The 17221-nt window shown below is 37.2% G+C and overlaps 1 pseudogene; it reads right to left on the bottom strand.

Moving 5' to 3' along the window:
- Positions 1-14450: 14450 nt before the first annotated feature.
- On the bottom strand, positions 14451-16535 carry LOC122046675 (annotated as a pseudogene).
- Positions 16536-17221: the final 686 nt, after the last annotated feature.

The raw sequence follows: 17221 nt of genomic DNA, 5'->3' as shown, positions 1-17221 counted from the left end.
AACATCATAATTGTTTGCACTTATTTGTGATCAACTTATGTTTGAGTAGACTATGATAATTTACAATTAAGGAGGGCATGTTACTTCAAAAACAAGATTGTAATCATATGTTTATCAAGCTTTAAAGAATCAGTATTGTGTAACTACATTTGTCCCAATTATTTAAGAATAATACGAATTCTTCTTGAAGATGTGAATCTATTCAAGTTGTAGTATTTAGTTATGAGTTACAACTTGATTATTGTGTTTGTTTTCTGCATAAGCCAATGTTGTTTTGCTAGATGACAATTGGAAAAGAGAAACACTTCAACGATGCATCAAATCATTAACATTTGATACATCCCTGGGACGGGTTGACAGGAGCACTGGGGGCGAACGTATTCACCTTCTGCCACCATTAACATTTGATACATGAACTTGGGAGATAGTCCTAAAGTGTCTCCCTGCTGAAATTTGCTTTTATGTGGTTCTTCTCATTTCTTCTTGTATTACTTCTATTTTTAGCTATGCACTAAGAATTTGTTCAAGTTGAGATGATAGATAAATTGCATTGTTATAAAGCCCTATTGTGTATTCTTGTATTACTTCTTCATAAATTGCATCTTCTTGTATTACTTCTCATTCTTATATTGCTTTTATGTGTTGTTGCAAACAGATTTGTTATAAAGACCTATTGTGTCTATCATGTTGAAGGATTATTACTTCACTCTCATAATGCATAATTCAATTGAAATATCTATTGTGTCAATTAAAGGATTGTCTTTGAATAGTCGAATCACATAATTAGATGTTCTTTCTTTTAATGACATCTTTCTGTATAGTCACTACAAGAAATATGATCTATTATGACACTTTCTTTATGACATTTAATTTTTAGTGTCATTATAAATAATTTATAATGACATATATCAAAAAAAATTATTTTAAATATTTAAATTTCATTTTAGATTATCTATGGTGACAAAATTTAATAATGTCATCATATAACATACTTAAATATAACCCTATTAGTGTATTTTTTTTTCCACAGCCGTGTTTTTGCCCAATCATATCGCGAGGTTTCTGTTCCCTCAAGCTAGCGCCGATTGTTTCTTCTTGCCGAGAATCCCTAATTTTCGCCGTCACCGCTCAGATCCGCTCAAGCGCCGCGACCTCCTCTCCCTTTCTGCTCTCTAACCTGCTCTTGTCGTCGCCACTTCTCTCCCCCACGCTCATCATCTCTGTCGCTGCTCCTCACCCTTTTCCCTCCCTAACCCATTCTCGTCGTCACCGCTCCTCTCACCCACGTTCACACATCCTTGTCGTCGTCGCCGCCGGCCTCCATCGCTCGTCTTGACCACGATTCCTCCACAGCACAACCTCCTCTGTGATTCCTTAGGTTTACGGAAGGAAGTAGTGAGTGGAGGTTTTGGTTTAAGAAATTTGAAGTTTTAAAGGTATTTCTTTGTTACATCTTACCTTTTGTTTTTGTGTACTGTTAATTTTTTCAATCCGAATCCTACCTCCATGAAAGTAAGGCTGATTGATTCCCCAACAATACAAATAATTCCTTGTTACATTGCTTGTAGTTTGGAGAGGTGTCTGATGTAATTTCAATACATTTTCTGTCGTTTTCAAGTAATCTTTAAATGATTACTTAGAGTTTGTTTAATCCATGCATGGTTCTGAAATATGATCTAATTGGAACTACAAGCTTTCTTTTTTGTTACCTTTATTTTTTTGTACTGTGTATTTTTCTTATGAGATACCATATATTTTTGTATCCTCTTAAGTGATGATGTTTCATTCTTGATTTGTAAAGTCTTATTCCATGTCTCTTTAAATTTCATTTAAACTATATTTGTGGTCTATAGTTCTTATACTTGAATTTCACTTGTAACTTAGTTCTTTATTTATGAATGTTAAATTTAGTATTTATGAATGTTAAACTATATATGAATGTTAAATCGAAGGTGATGATAACTTCTATTACATTTACTTCTAAAATGTGTTTACGCAATAGAATGCTAGTTTAAACTTGGTCTTTGATATAACTTTGTTGATATGTATGGTAAATTGTGTTCTATAGTATTGTAATGCAAGTGTATTTATGCATACTGATTTACTTATTGTATTGTATCTTTTGTATGATTGTGAGTTCCCGAGGGCATGATGCTTACTGAGGCTTTAAACTTTTGTCTTCCTTATTCCAATTGCTTAGATGAAATGATCTTTCCTCAATCAGTAATTGAACTTTCTGCTACTAACTTCTATTTCAAATGGCATTCAGGAACATGATGGGGATCTAAATAGTGCTATTAGCGCACATTTTGGTGAAATAGACATGGTTATATATGTATTACTATGTTTTAACATTTACTCAATACATAGTATTTGTGACTTTAGAAATGCTAGTGTTTATCATTAAATTATTTCCTAGGTTAGTTTAGAGTCATTGTCTCGTCTTTATACTTTGTTAATTTTGCTTAAATACAGACAGTAGAGGAAGAAAGAGCATTTTGTGAACAGTATTGGGAGAATCATGGAAGTGGGCAATGCTGGATCTGCTGAAGCATTTGATTTAATACGAGTTTTAGTATCCCCAAACTTAAAATGCTTTAGAGAATAATTTACTATATTTGTGCTTTTGTCTGTATATTATGAGTGTCTGTATATCCCCAAACTTCAAGTTTAATGCTTCTGCTACTCTCACCAGTTAAGTTAAGATAATATAATATTTCTGTTCAAGTTTGATGCTCTTTGGAAATCATGCTTCTGTTGATTAGATTTATTAGATTCTGTTGATTAGTTAAGATAATATAATATTTTTGTGCAAGTTTGATGCTCTTTGAAAAACATGCTTCTGTTGATTAGCTTTACTAGATTCTGTTGATTAGTTTTATTGAAGTAACTGAAGGTGGAAAACACGCCATTTAGTATGATATTTAACTTTTATCATTATTTTTATTAACTTTTTGTCTTCATTGTTTTATTTCACTAATACAGATTTATTCATTGTATTTGTAGGTGATAGATACTTGGATTTTTGTGAAGCTATACGATGGTTGAAGATGGTCTGCCTAGTTAGTTTTTATTTTATAAAACTCTGTTCTAAAACTTAATATTTTGAGTGTAATGTGTTGTTAGTTTTGGATGTAAAGAACTTGTCGTTAGTTTGCATTTGTAACTTTGACTCAAATATTTGTTGGATGAATTTAGATTATCTATTTGCACTTTAAATAATATTTTATAATTTTTTTCTATTCTAAATGGTGGAAGGATTGTGATGATGTGCAAATATTGAATTCATGTTATATATTCTATATAAATATTAATGATCATTTTAAATATATTTATAAATTATTATAATGACATTTGGTAATGTCATAATATATTAGTTAAGGTGACATTTAAAATGATTTTATAAATTATTTTTACTGACATTTTTTATTGTCCCTATAAAAATATAAATATCATAATAAATGATTTTTTGTGACATTTAGCTTTATCATTGTTATGATGATAACACGACATATATAAATGTCCATAAAAAAGACTTTTCTTGACATTTTAGAGTGTCGTTATATCTTTAAATTAGGACACTTTTCATGTTAACATTGATATTGTATAACAACATTATAAAATGTCAAGATATTGAGGAGGGTCTAAGACGACATCACTTTATAGGGTGTTTTTGATAAATGTCACTAAAATGTTAATGTCACCATACATATGTAATAAGGACATTTATGTGTGTCATGATAGATTAATTTTCTTGTAGTGAGTTTATTTATACTTTCTTCTAACTTCTTGTAGGGCTAGGAAGAAGGTGAAGGCCTTGGTAAAGAAAAGCAAGGCATTAAGAGTAAATTTATAAAAATATTCTCTTGTAGTTTAGAGCTTATTTAATTAATAATTCATGTGTAGGATCGGTTTGGATAATGCTTTTAATAACTTGGCATTTGATGCTTTCTAATTTGACAATATTCTTTCAATAAATTAAGTAGTCATCTTGTTGCTCAGATGATGTATCATACATAAATTTAATACATTATAATTTATATAATTGTAATAATTGTAATATGTTTAATAATATTATTTTTTATTTAATATTAATAATATTTAACATTTTTTTATGAACTCTTGGTTGGTACTTGAAAAAGTATGATAAATCAATAGTTTCTAGAAATTTACGATATTTTCTTTTATTTTGGGATCGTTGGACGAGTTTATTTGATTAATAATGGATTTTGCTCCAGTTTTTTAAACTAAACATATTAAATTAAAATGAAGAAATTTTAGTTTTATAGTTTTTTTGTTTGTTATATTATATTCTAGGTCCCAATACACCCAATACCAGATAGCTGCCAAGAAGCACAAACCAGAAAACACAATATGTGCCCCTGCCACACCTTCATATCCAAATACCTGGATTCGTTATAGTTCCCCCTGAAATACTCCAACCACCCCGTGAATTGGTTATTCCTAAACGAGTCATGAATGGTATAACGAACATACCTTGTCTCCACATTGGATCGAGAGCGGGGTCAGAAGGATAAAAAACCACTAATTCGTATAAAGCCATCGAACTGGCCCAACCAGTAACTAATACTATTGTCTTTTTATTGCTCAGACTAAATGGATCCTTACTGATGTAATTTTCACTTGTTTTACATGGCCAATATTTGTTGGTTAAAGTTTCTCAAATTTTAGTTGTTTGATAGGGATCCATGAATCTGAATGAAGTAACCTTGTAAATTGCTACCAGCTAAATTTCTAATCTGCAGAGCCGTAGAACAGGTATGCAGAGCCGCAGACCAGAGTGTCAGAGCAGGTCTAGAGAGCGGTAGACCAGATATGCAGAGCGGAAGACCAAGTCTGTGTTGTATAATAATAAAGCAATACAAGCAGTATTATATTTGCACAAAAATAAACATGCAATAGACAAATAAATAAAGGAGTAGGGTTTAGAATATAGTTATCCGGTTGAAGCGTCGGCAAGTCGACTGTCCTTAGAGAATTTATTGCCGCCTCACGGTGCAAAGGCTCTCCGGCAAAATTCCCCCAAGATCCGACAACCGCTCGTCTCATCCGTAGGTGCACTACAAAACGGACGCGACACTCGGACCCAACCTCAGATCGCCGGAAGACCAAGCCTCAGGACAAGAAAGATGAGAAGAAAGCAGAAAGAATCGCATAGAGAAGGGAGAAAGCTCAAGGCTTGAGTGAAGAATAGAGGTACTGCAAGTCCTCTTTTATTCACTCTGAGAAGGTACGAAGTACTGCTTTTCTAGCGAGGAAATGCCCCTCAGTGTCGCGTCCGCGTCCCTTCCTCACGCACGGAACAAAACTGAAGTTCACGTCCCTTCCTCACGCGCGGAACCAAACTCTGGTTTGGTTTTGGTTCAGACCGAACCAGAAACCAAACTGGTTTGGTTCAGACTGAACCAAACCAGCAAAAACAGACTGGGCCGCCCGTGAGCGCAAGGCCCACAGGCTGGGGATTTGCACCCCCCCCCCTGCGCGCGTTAATCGTGCACGTGACGCCCGGTTTATGGATTTCCGGCTCGAACCCCCCAAATCCACTCGATTTGGGCTTGGCCCGCGCATGCGTGTAGCTCCTCTTATCATTGCTAAGCAAGGATGGAAGGGCTTCCTATATAAGCTCTTCCAAGCTTCTCCACTTAGTAATGTGGGACTAAAAACACTACAAAAAATACTTTGAATTTAAAACAAAATTCAACAATCCCCCACAAATTCAAATCATTTCGGTTAAAAACAAAAAATAAAAAAAATATATATATGTCCTGAGGCTAGGTTGCAATGAGCTTTTAGTGAAAATACCTTCCGGTTTGAATTTTCACCTAAGTACACCAATCTTATTCACATAGGTTTGAAGTGAACTAGGTCTTGAACTTAAACCTTTTTATATGTGAAGTCAAATGGTAACAACTCATCACGGGCGACGGTTGAATCCTTCTGGGTTGGTGCATTACGGTAATGCCACCGAATCTTGTTTCATAAGTGCTAAGGGGAGTTGCCTAGACCCCCCACACTGCGGCCATACAGTTACACTTACATAGGTGAGTTCTCCAAGGATGTACTGCGAGCATCCTGTCAATAAGACCTTGAACTCATTAAGAGCCTCCAAGCTCATCCTTACTAGCAGTCAAGCATCTATCCAGGGAAGAGACTATGAGATTACATCTCAATCAATTTGATGCTTACGGTTCACCCTTATAACTTGTTTATACCACATTGAACCTACTTCTTGGGATCTCCAATCAGATAGGTTGGGTTGCCGTTATAGATGAAACCAGGATAGGCCTCAGTCTCATTCCCTTACTGGATCTCTTGATTTTCTCGGAATCAAGTCCTTTTGTGAGTGGATCAGCAATATTGTCTTTTGAACTTATGAAGTCCAATGACACCACTCCAAGAGACACTAGCTCACGAATAGACTTCAATCTTATTCGTACATGTCTCTTCTATTTCTGGTTATACTTGGAGCTTCTAATCTGAGCTATTGTTGTTTGATTATCATAGTGTACTGAAATAGAAGGTATTGACTTTACCATCAAGGGAATTTCTGAAAGAAGACCCTTAAGCCAATCAGCTTCAGTTACTGTGGTATCTAAAGCACACAATTCTGCCTCAAATATAGAACGGGATATAATCGTCTGTTTAACAGACCTCCAAGCAACTGCACCGCCTCCAAGTGTAAAGACATAACCAGTAACGCCTTTACACTCAGCAGTGTCTGCTATCCAACTAGCATCGCTATATTCCTCCAGGACTGCAGGGAATCTCCCATACCACAAGCCCAAGGATATAGTACCTTTTAGATATCTGAGTACTCTGTCTAATGCATCCCAATGCGTTCTGTCCGGACAGCTGGTAAACCTGCTCAATTTCATTATAGCAAAAGAAATATCAGGTCTAGAACAATTAGCTAAATACATTAGACTACCTATTATTTGTGAGTATCTTAATTGAGACACTGCCACACCACTATTATTCTTGTGGAGAGTTTTTGAAGGGTCATATGGTGTGACAACAGATTTAACTTGGCTATAACCATATTTCTCTAATACTCTCTTAACATAGAGTGACTGAGAAATTGTTATTCCATCAGTTGAACGAGTCAACTTCAGCCCTAAAATCATATCAGCACAACCCATATCCTTCATATCAAACTTACCACTTAAAAGAGCCTTAGTCTCATTAATAATAGAAAGGTTAGTTCCAAATAGTAGAATATCATCTACATATAAACATAGGATAATACAATTATCACCTTTCATTTTAGCATACACACATTTATCAGAGTCATTTACTTCAAAGCCAAACGATAGCATAACTCTATCAAATTTTTCGTACCACTGCTTTGGGGCTTGCTTCAAACCATAAAGAGATTTGACTAACCTACAGACTTTATTCTCATTTCCAGAGACTACATATCCCTCAGGCTGATCCATATATATCTCTTCTTCTAGATCTCCATTTAGGAATGCCGTTTTGACATCCATTTGATGGACCTCAAGATGATATATGGATGCTAATGCGATTAACACTCGGATTGTAGTAATTTTGGTAACAGGAAAATAAGTGTCAAAATAGTCAATCCCTTCTTTTTGTTTGAATCCCTTAGCAACTAGGCGGGTTTTGAATTTATCTACTGACCCATCAGGTTTTAGTTTTCTCTTAAACACTCATTTACATCCTATAGTGGTACACCCAGGAGGTAAATCTACCAACTCCCAAGTGGCATTAGAGATAATAGAGTCCATTTCACTTTTAATAGCCTCTTTCCAGTGTTTAGCTTCAGGATAAGCCATGGCATCTCTATATGTCACAGGATCACCTTCTATATTATAGGTGATAAAGTCCTGACCTAAATCCGTAGACACACGTTGCCTCTTGCTCCTTCTCGGTTCTATATACTCACTAGATTCATCTAGTCTAGAGTGACTTGAGGAAGGTGTACCCACTACGGATAATGGGACCTCTATGGAAGAAGGCTCATTTCTAGTAGAAATATTAGATTGAGGTGTTCTCGTCTTCATAGGAAATATATCCTCAAAAAATGTAGCATCGCGAAGTTCTACAATAGTATTTGCATCTATTTCAAAAATTTCTGATTTAATAATCAGGAACCTATATGCAATACTATTTTGAGCATAACCCAAGAAGATACCATCTACGGTCTTTGGACCAAGTTTTTTCCTTCTGTGTTCAGGTACTAGTACCTTTGCCAGGCACCCCCACACTTTAATGTATTTCAAACTTGTCCTTCGGCCTTTCCAAAGCTCATATGGGGTTTTATCCCTTGACTTCATTGGGACTCTATTTAGCACATGGCATGCAGTGTATAGAGCCTCCCCCCACATAAAGTTGGGTAACCCAGAACTGCCTAACATGGAATTAATCATATCTTCAAGGGTTCAATTTTTTCGTTCTGCTATATCGTTGGATTGAGGACTATATGGAGCAGTTACCTCATGGATTATACCTGTATCTTGACAAAATTTTTGAAACAGGTTCGAGGTAAACTCTCCACCCCTATCAGACCTTAACCTCTTAATAGTTTTATCGGTTTGATTCTCAGCTTCAGATTTAAAAATCATAAATTTATCTAAAGCTTCATCCTTGGTTTTTAGCAAATAAACATAACAATAACGAGAGTGATCATCAATGAAGGTAATGAAATACCTTTTATGGTCTCTCGTTATTACACCGTTAAACTCACAACAGTCAGTATGAATCAATTCTAAAATATTAGAATTTCTATCAACTGATTTGAAGGGTTTACGGGGTTGTTTATATTGCACACAAATTTCATATTTTTTCTTATCATTTATAGCATGCTTAGGGATCATGTCAAGATTCATCATCCTTTTTACGGTATTAAAATTGACATGTCCTAATCTGTCATGTCATGGATCATAAGACTCAATGTTATATGAACAACCAATATCAGAAGTTTTATTTAAAGTAGCATTTTCTACATTGAGTTTAAATAAACCTTCATTAAGGTAACATTTTCCAATAAAGGTTCCTAAATGTAATATTACAACTTTATTACATTTGAAGTTTAACTCATAACCAGCACGGACTAACTTTGATCCGCTAATCAAATTCCGACGGACCGCTGGAACATGATGCACCTCATGCAATGACAGGACTTTTCCAGAGGTGAACCTCAGGTCAACTTGTCCTATCCCAAACACCCTGGCTGCAGAATGGTTCCCCATGGTCACGGAAGTGCCTTCAATTACCTGATAAGTAAGGAAGGCAGAGCGATCAGCACAACAGTGTACATTAGCACCTGTATCAACTAACCATTCATTGGGTTGATAGATCAAGTTTAGTTCGGGTTTGAAGGTAACAAACCTATCGCTGGTGTTGTCACTAGCAGTCACGACATTTACTTGTGCCTTGGTGTTGGACGTATTGCTCTGGTTCTTGTCCTTTCACTTAGGACAGAATTTGACATAATGTCCAACCTGTCCACATGCCCAGCAAGGCTTAGGTTTGGTTCCAGTTTTCTTTTGAACCTTTGGGTTGGGTTTCATCTTGTTCTTCATTTTCTGATTTCTGAATTTCTTCTTGTCAGATGAGACTACTACATTTGCCTTTGGAATAAAATCCATAGGCATTCTTGTATCATCATTTTTATGTTGCTTCCGATGTTCTTCTTCGATATTTAAGGCAATCATCAAATCTTCTAGAGAGATTTTACCTCTCCGATGTTTAAGAGTCATGACAAAATCTTCCCAACTCGGAGACAATTTTTCGATGATAGACAAGACCTAAAATTTTTCAGGTAATGACATATCTCCTTCAGCAAGACCATGAATTTGAACTTGGAATTCATGTGTCTGCTCAACCACAGATTTGCCTTCAACCATTTTGAAGTTCAGGAATTTTGCCACAGTATACTTTTCTAAACCAGAATCTTCGGAGTTATATTTTTTATCCAAAGATTTCCACAGCTCTTTAGCTGAAGAGGTTGAGCAGTACACATCAAATAGTGCGTCTGAGAGGGCAGACAGGATTCTCCCATGGCAGAGATAATCCCTTTGCTTAAACCTCTCTAAGGCAGCACTACGGGCAGGTTCCTCTTCATTAGGTGAAGGAGGGTATGTTTCTATAACGGAGAATAGCCCTAGCGTAGTAAGCCAAAATTTCATCCGTTGTTGCCAACGTCTGAAGTTTTGCCCGTAAAATTTCTCGGGTCTAGCACTAGCCTCATCAGATCCTATTACCCTATCATTCATCATGTCTATTGATACAGGCAATAAATTCTCTAAGAATGTTGTATAATAATAAAGCAATACAAGCAGTATTATATTTGCACAAAAATAAACATGCAATAGACAGATAAATAAAGGAGTAGGGTTTAGAATATAGTTATCCGGTTGAAGCGTCGGTAAGCCGACTGTCCTTAGAGAATTTATTGCCGCCTCACGGTGCAAAGGCTTTCCGACAAAATTCCCCCAAGATCCGACAACCGCTCGTCTTGTCCATAGGTGCACTCCAAAACGAACGCGACACTCGGACCCAACCTCAGATCACCGGAAGACCAAGCCTCAGGACAAGAAAGACGAGAAGAAAGCAGAAAGAATCGCACAGAGAAGGGAGAAAGCTCGAGGCTTGAGTGAAGAATAGAGGTGTTGCAAGTCCCCTTTTATTCACTCTGAGAAGGTACGAAGCACTGCTTCGCTAGCGAGGAAATGCGCCTCAGTGTCGCGTCCGCGTCCCTTCCTCACGCGTGGAACAAAACCGAAGTCCGCGTCCCTTCCTCACGCACGGAACCAAACTCTGGTTTGGTTTTGGTTCAGACCGAACCAGAAACCAAACTGGTTTGGTTCAGACTGAACCAAACCAGCAAAAACAAACCGGGCCGCCCGTGAGCGCAAGGCCCACGGGCTGGGGATTTGCACCCCCCCCCCTGCGCGCGTTAATCGCGCACGTGACGCCCGATTTATGGATTTCCAGCTCGAACCCCCCAAATCCACTCGATTTAGGCTTGGCCCGCGCATGCGTGTAGGTCCTCTTATCATTGCTAAGCAAGGATGGAAGAGCTTGCTATATAAGCCCTTCCAAGCTTCTCCACTTAGCAATGTGGGACTAAAAACACTACAAAAAATGCTTTGAATTTAAAACAAAATTCAACAGTCTGTAGGCAGAGCGGAAGACCAGAGAGGTAGAACAGGTCTACAGAGCACCAGACCAGATCTTCAGAGCAGAACGACAGGGCTGATCTGCAGAGCAGAACGACAGGGCTGATCTGCAGAGCGGGAAACCAGATCTGCAGAGAGGAACGACAGGGCTGATCTGCAGAGTGGAAGACCGGGTCTGTAATTCGGTCGAATGGGCAGAAAAGCTGATTGAGGCCTACGAGTCGCAGTTTCCTTGAAACATATTCGCCCACCTCTGGCCGTACTTCGAGGCTTACAAAGGTCGTCCATTTCCCAAGATACAACAGTCGACCGTGAATCTGACCAAGCACTGGTGGTCACGGCGAACTGAGTGACACCCGAACGCTACGGCACTCCACCGAGCAGGAGCTGCACGACAGAGGAGGAGGAAGAAAACAGAGAACCTTTGCCTATGATCGGAGCCTCCTTATATAGGAGCTCGGATCAATGGCCAGAGTTAATGGTCATTATTAGCCGAGCAGTGAAACGACCACCATTTCATGCGCTATTACTCGACCGATTTTATTTTGCATTAATCTCAAATTTAATGCATCCGTTTCACTTGGAAAATTTTTTCCCCAACCGGTCCAACATTCGTGTGGGCAGGTTGCGCTCGCACACGAGTCAACTTGGTTAGTACAATCCGGGCCCTGGATTTGCACCCCCCCTGCGTGAGAGAGAGTCTCTCCTCATGCATTTGTTCACATCCTCAATGTATGTGAACCAATATAAACGAATAAAAGTACCTTGAAACTCCCAATATGAGACTAAAGTCTCATTCATAATAGAACTTCTTCCCTTCCACCTCTTCTCTATTCACACTTAGATATAACATATTTATCCTATTTGTGTGTTGTATATCTTATTTATCCTTATTGATGCTTTTTTTTCTATGTCTAGTCATTGGTCAAGCTGAACAATATCTGTACATGTGCTCTATTTTTGTACAAATATTGTTTGTGTGTTGTATGTTTGTGTACATGTGCCAAATTTCTGTACATGTGCTCTACTTTCTATGTCTAGTATCTTATTTATCCTAGTTGTGTGTTGTATGTACATGTCTTTTTGTTTTTTCCTTTTATTTTTTCCATCCTATAACTAATGGCTGCTTTATTTTAGGTCGTTGTGTGAAGGTACTTGCAAACTAATGACTGCTTCATTTACTTAATTCATTCTTGTTAAAATAGATATTGTAAACTTAATATATTTTTATAATTGATGAACTACCTTATTTAGTTAGTACTTGATTTTTCATGGTTCTAAACTAAACGATTTTGTTGTTGCAAGTTGAATAAAAAATTAGATGTCTACATGATGCAGATTACTCGATGGCATACAGAACTTTTATCATGTGCAAGAAGTTTCCTATGAGGCTCCTAGTGATAGATGCTTCTAAACTGAACTTTGATCGTGCGATCTTTTCTTTGTGATCTATTCTTGATGATAGATGTTTTTGTGGTCTTTTGTGGTCTGATCTTTTGTAGTTGCAGTATTAGATACTTGTAGTCATGGTTGAGATATGTAGTAATTATAGATGTTTCTGAATTGAACTGAATGTATATATTGTAAATAGATAACAGTTTCTGATTGAGACTTATGTATATATATTGAACTGAAGGTATATATATTATAAATAGATAACCGTTTTTCTTATAAACACAATTGTTTTTAACTATAGATGTTTTTGATCAAACACAATAATTTTAATATATTGTGTAAAAAAAAATAAAGATAAAGATTTTTATCTATCATCCATGCTTTTTTTTATCAAGATAGATAATGATTTTTAAATTGTTATGAAAGTTAATTAAAGATAATGATTTTAAATGAACATCTAATACCAAATTATCAAGAAAGATAACGGTGTTTAATTATTATCAAAAACATCTAAAGACAACAGTTTATAACCGTTGTCTTTGATATTAAAAGATAACAGTTTAAAATCATTGCAAAACTGTTATCTATCATGTTCAAAGATAATGGTTTAAAATCGTTGTCATTTAACACACTCTTAACAACACCGTCGATTACAATAATTTTAAAATAGCTATAATAACAAATTTTATCTATTATCTTTTAATATTTTTATTATAGTTTCATATCCTTAATCATAAATGCAATACATCACATTGAGAGTAATTTTTTTCAAACCAACAACACAAATTTATTTTTTAATATGTCATACTCAATATCATTTCATAGAAAAAGTTGTCACATAAAATCGCATCAATAATTTTATTACCAATATATATTAAATAATAATGTTTTTAAATGCAAGTATAAAATAATTTTATAATATACCAAATAATAATTTACCATAAACAAACTAGTAACTATAATATTTCAATAGCAATACTAATTTAATAAAAAATAATTATTATATTAGTATCAATTTACAAATGTTATCCTATAAAATACTAACAATAGTTTTATTAAGGTTTAGAACAATAACACATATTACAAAAACACCTAAGAAGAGCACAATAATTTTTTTAAAAAAATAATAATTAACTATATACATTAATAATAATTATGTAAACAACAATAACAATAAATATTATAAATATTTCTCAAAATTGTCCGTATCATCAAATAAAAAATTAAGTTCTCTAACATTTTTAAGTATCCTAGATAATTTTCTAGTTAACTGATCCTCCTTGGTATGACTTTTATTTGAGATTTTTATATTATCCTTAGTCATTTGTAAGATTTCTATTAATTCATAAGAAAAAGGAATAGAGCATAATAAGACTTTGTTTTAGATGAATAATTTTTAGGGGTCAAAACACACATTATCTTAAAAAAAAATACTTTAAATACGGTTGTATAGCAGCTATAAAATAATCTCTTAATAACAGTTATCTACAATTATTTTAAAAATAATTTTGATAAAATTTAAAGGTCAGCTACAATTATATACCAACTATTTAGCTAACTTAATTAATTAGTTATTTTTAAAATAATGTTGACAAATTTAAAATTTTAATTAAGTTAATAAAAATATTTTAATATAATAATATTTGTTATGTATAATAATTTTAATTAAAATAAAATAATTATTATTTTTTACATTATTTATTCGTTATAGCAATTAGTAAATAACTACCATAATAAAACAGAAATAAAAAAAGGATAATAGAGTTTTGTTTTTTTTTTGAAAAAGAGATATTATTTTAATAATTTACAAAATGAAAGGAGTTTAGTACTTTAGTTCATCCTTTCTTTATTTTATAACTAGTAAGTAAAGACAAAGACAGAGCCACCCGTTTATTTCTCCTTCTCCCTCCTCTCATCTTCCCCTTCCTTCCTTCTACTTTCTTCCTCTTCCCTCCTCCTTTCTCCTCTCTTCTTCCTCTTCCTCCCTCCTCCTCTCCTTTTCTTCTTCTTCTTCCTCCTTTCTCCTCTCTTCTTTCTCCTCCTCTTCCTCTCTGCTTCTCGTTTCTTCCTCTTCCCTCTTCTTTGCTTCCTCCCGTCTTCTCTCCTTTTCTTCTTCCTCCTCCTTTCTCCTCTCTTCTTCCTCTTCCTCCCTTCTTCTTTCTTCTTCCTCTTCCCTCTTCTTTGCTTCCTCCTCCTCCTCTCTTCTTCGAGCAGCCTCCTTCTTCCTCGCTTCCTCCTCTTCCCTCCTCTTCGCTTCCTCCTCTCTTTCCCTCTCCGCCACTTCTCTCTTCTTCGTCTCCTCTTCCTCCTTTCTTTCCCTCTTCGCCTCTTCTCTCTTCCTCGCCTCCACTTCCTCCCTTTCCATCTCCGCCTCCATCTCCTCCGCGCACGACGTGCACGGGAGCACGACCGCCTCGCCCTGAGCGGCCAACAAGCCCTCGGCCACGCTCGAATCCACGTTGAACGCCGCCGCCAACACGTCGGCGTCGATTACCTGCAGCACCGATCTCTTGCCCGCCAGGAACTGCGGGTGGTTGTTCTTCGTCGCGCTGCTGAATCCCACGAACACTAAGGTCTCGTCGTTGAACGAGATCTGCGACATCGGGTGGAATCGCGGCACCACGAACACACTCCCTTCTTCCACCTTAAACTTCGCCCTCTGGCATTTGGCGGCGGCGGCGGTGCCCTTAATCTTCTTCCCAGATGCATCGCTAGGGCACACCAGTTGCACCATGCCTTTCCCTCGTATCACGATGGCGATCTCCGACGCCCTAGGGTTCCAGTGCGGCCCCATCATCGAGCCCTTCAAAATGTCATCAGCAAATCAACGCAAGTCGAGATTTTTCCAAGTTTGACAAGGCAAATAATCCCTTACCCTCGTCAAATTGACCATGAATGGGGCTAAATGGGAACCCTTGAGAGCTTTGAGGTCCTTGCGTGTCAACGCGATGCTCCATCCATTTGCGTTTTTCACATCCGGTTTAGCCTTGAAGAAATTGAATGCCTTGCTTTCGCTCTTCTTCTTCTTATTCTTCTTCTTGTTCACCAAATCAGATGCTCCTCTGACGCCAAAAAGAGCTTCGATGATTTCTTCCTTCCAGTTCGGCTCCTCCATCTTATTCGATGGAAAAAGGGGCACGATCGGAGAAGTTGCCGGAGCAGATTTGATGCCTCGAATTGTTTCCGCCGAAACCTTGCACATCCATCACAGAAGTTGATCATTCAGATGTCAAATTCAGATATGCCTGGTGACAGATTCAAATTAAGATACCCCAAAAGCCATCTGGAGAATGTTGTCATCGAATCCTAGAACTAAGTCGCTGATATTCGAGTAAACTCCTGCAGAAAGCCCCTGCAACCAAGAAGCAATCAGTGCTGCCAACTATCCAAAGTGATCGATCTCTGAACTTACCAAGGGACTGTAACGATCAACCTCTACAGTGCCAAACATTGCATGAATTCTGAGGCGCTCTCTCGCTGGATCAGGGTGGCTTTTCACATAGAAGGTCGTACCTTGCTCGAGCCTGTAAACGTCACCGCGAACGACGTCAATCTCTTCTTCACTGCCCTCGCCGATGAATGTCACCGTTCCTCTACCTGCACACGCAAGCTTCATTTACCGCGCTTATGTGCAAAGATAGACTAAAAGAACGAAGGGACTGATAAATACCAGTGTGGACATAGAAGACCATGTCCGCGTGGAGGAGCACAGGGAGGAATACCGAGCCAGGCTCCATGGTGATGAACTGAAGGTGGTGGGCATTCCTGTAACCGTCATGCACGTCGACGGCCGTGATCATCCCCGACTCCGTCAGCGCCAGTGTTCTCCTGCTCTCTTTGGCCACGAGCGGAGTAAATTGCTGCGCATGACGGATGTCGTCTCCGTTTGTAGCCGTCGCGACGGCACACAGAAGGGCGGCCAGTCCGACCACAACCACAGCTTTCAAAGTCACCAGCATATCCCTGCCGTTCTCTGTGATAAGTGGAGGGGTTGGAAGAACATAGAGGCATAAGAATGATGGTGGATGAGAAGAAGGAAACCTGGGACATGCGTGGGTCTCGTGAGGCGGCGAAGTGCATGGACGCCACGTCGCGAGCGGCGAGTCCAGGCCTGGTCAGGTGAACGACGCTTGTGGGACGGTAAGCGTGGCTGGTCGGAGGCGATTCTTCGTCGAGTTATTGATTGGGCCGATGCGGTGGGGCCCATTTTTCTCATATCTATAATGAGGTAAGCCCATGGGCTATATAATTGAAATTGGCTTAAAATAGTTACATTCGGATCGGTAAATCACTGAACACGTAGTCTAAGTTATCGAATATTTAAATCACATAGTTAATTTTAAAATCACATGTTCAATTTCGATTTTGTCTCTACCCATTCGCTCGTGCCTATCGCAATAATTGTTTGTTGCAATGTATCAATTGGTTTGGGATACTACTATACACTGATCAACTGTGCTGAATAGAATTAAAAATTTTTAATTTGTATTAATTGAATAGAATTAAAAAATTTTAATTTGTATTAATACGACAAATGAAAATAATATCCGAGGGTACAAATATAATGAAGAGAATTAGATACTTATATTAAGTGTAATCTATATTATTTCGAGTTCTTTTAGTCTATCAATTAATTTTGATCAATTAGTGGATCTAAATAA

Source organism: Zingiber officinale, chromosome 2B (genome assembly GCF_018446385.1).
Source record: "Zingiber officinale cultivar Zhangliang chromosome 2B, Zo_v1.1, whole genome shotgun sequence".
Taxonomy (NCBI): domain Eukaryota; kingdom Viridiplantae; phylum Streptophyta; class Magnoliopsida; order Zingiberales; family Zingiberaceae; genus Zingiber; species Zingiber officinale.
The sequence above is the reverse complement of the archived record's forward strand: the minus strand, read 5'-3'. Positions and strand labels throughout refer to the sequence as shown.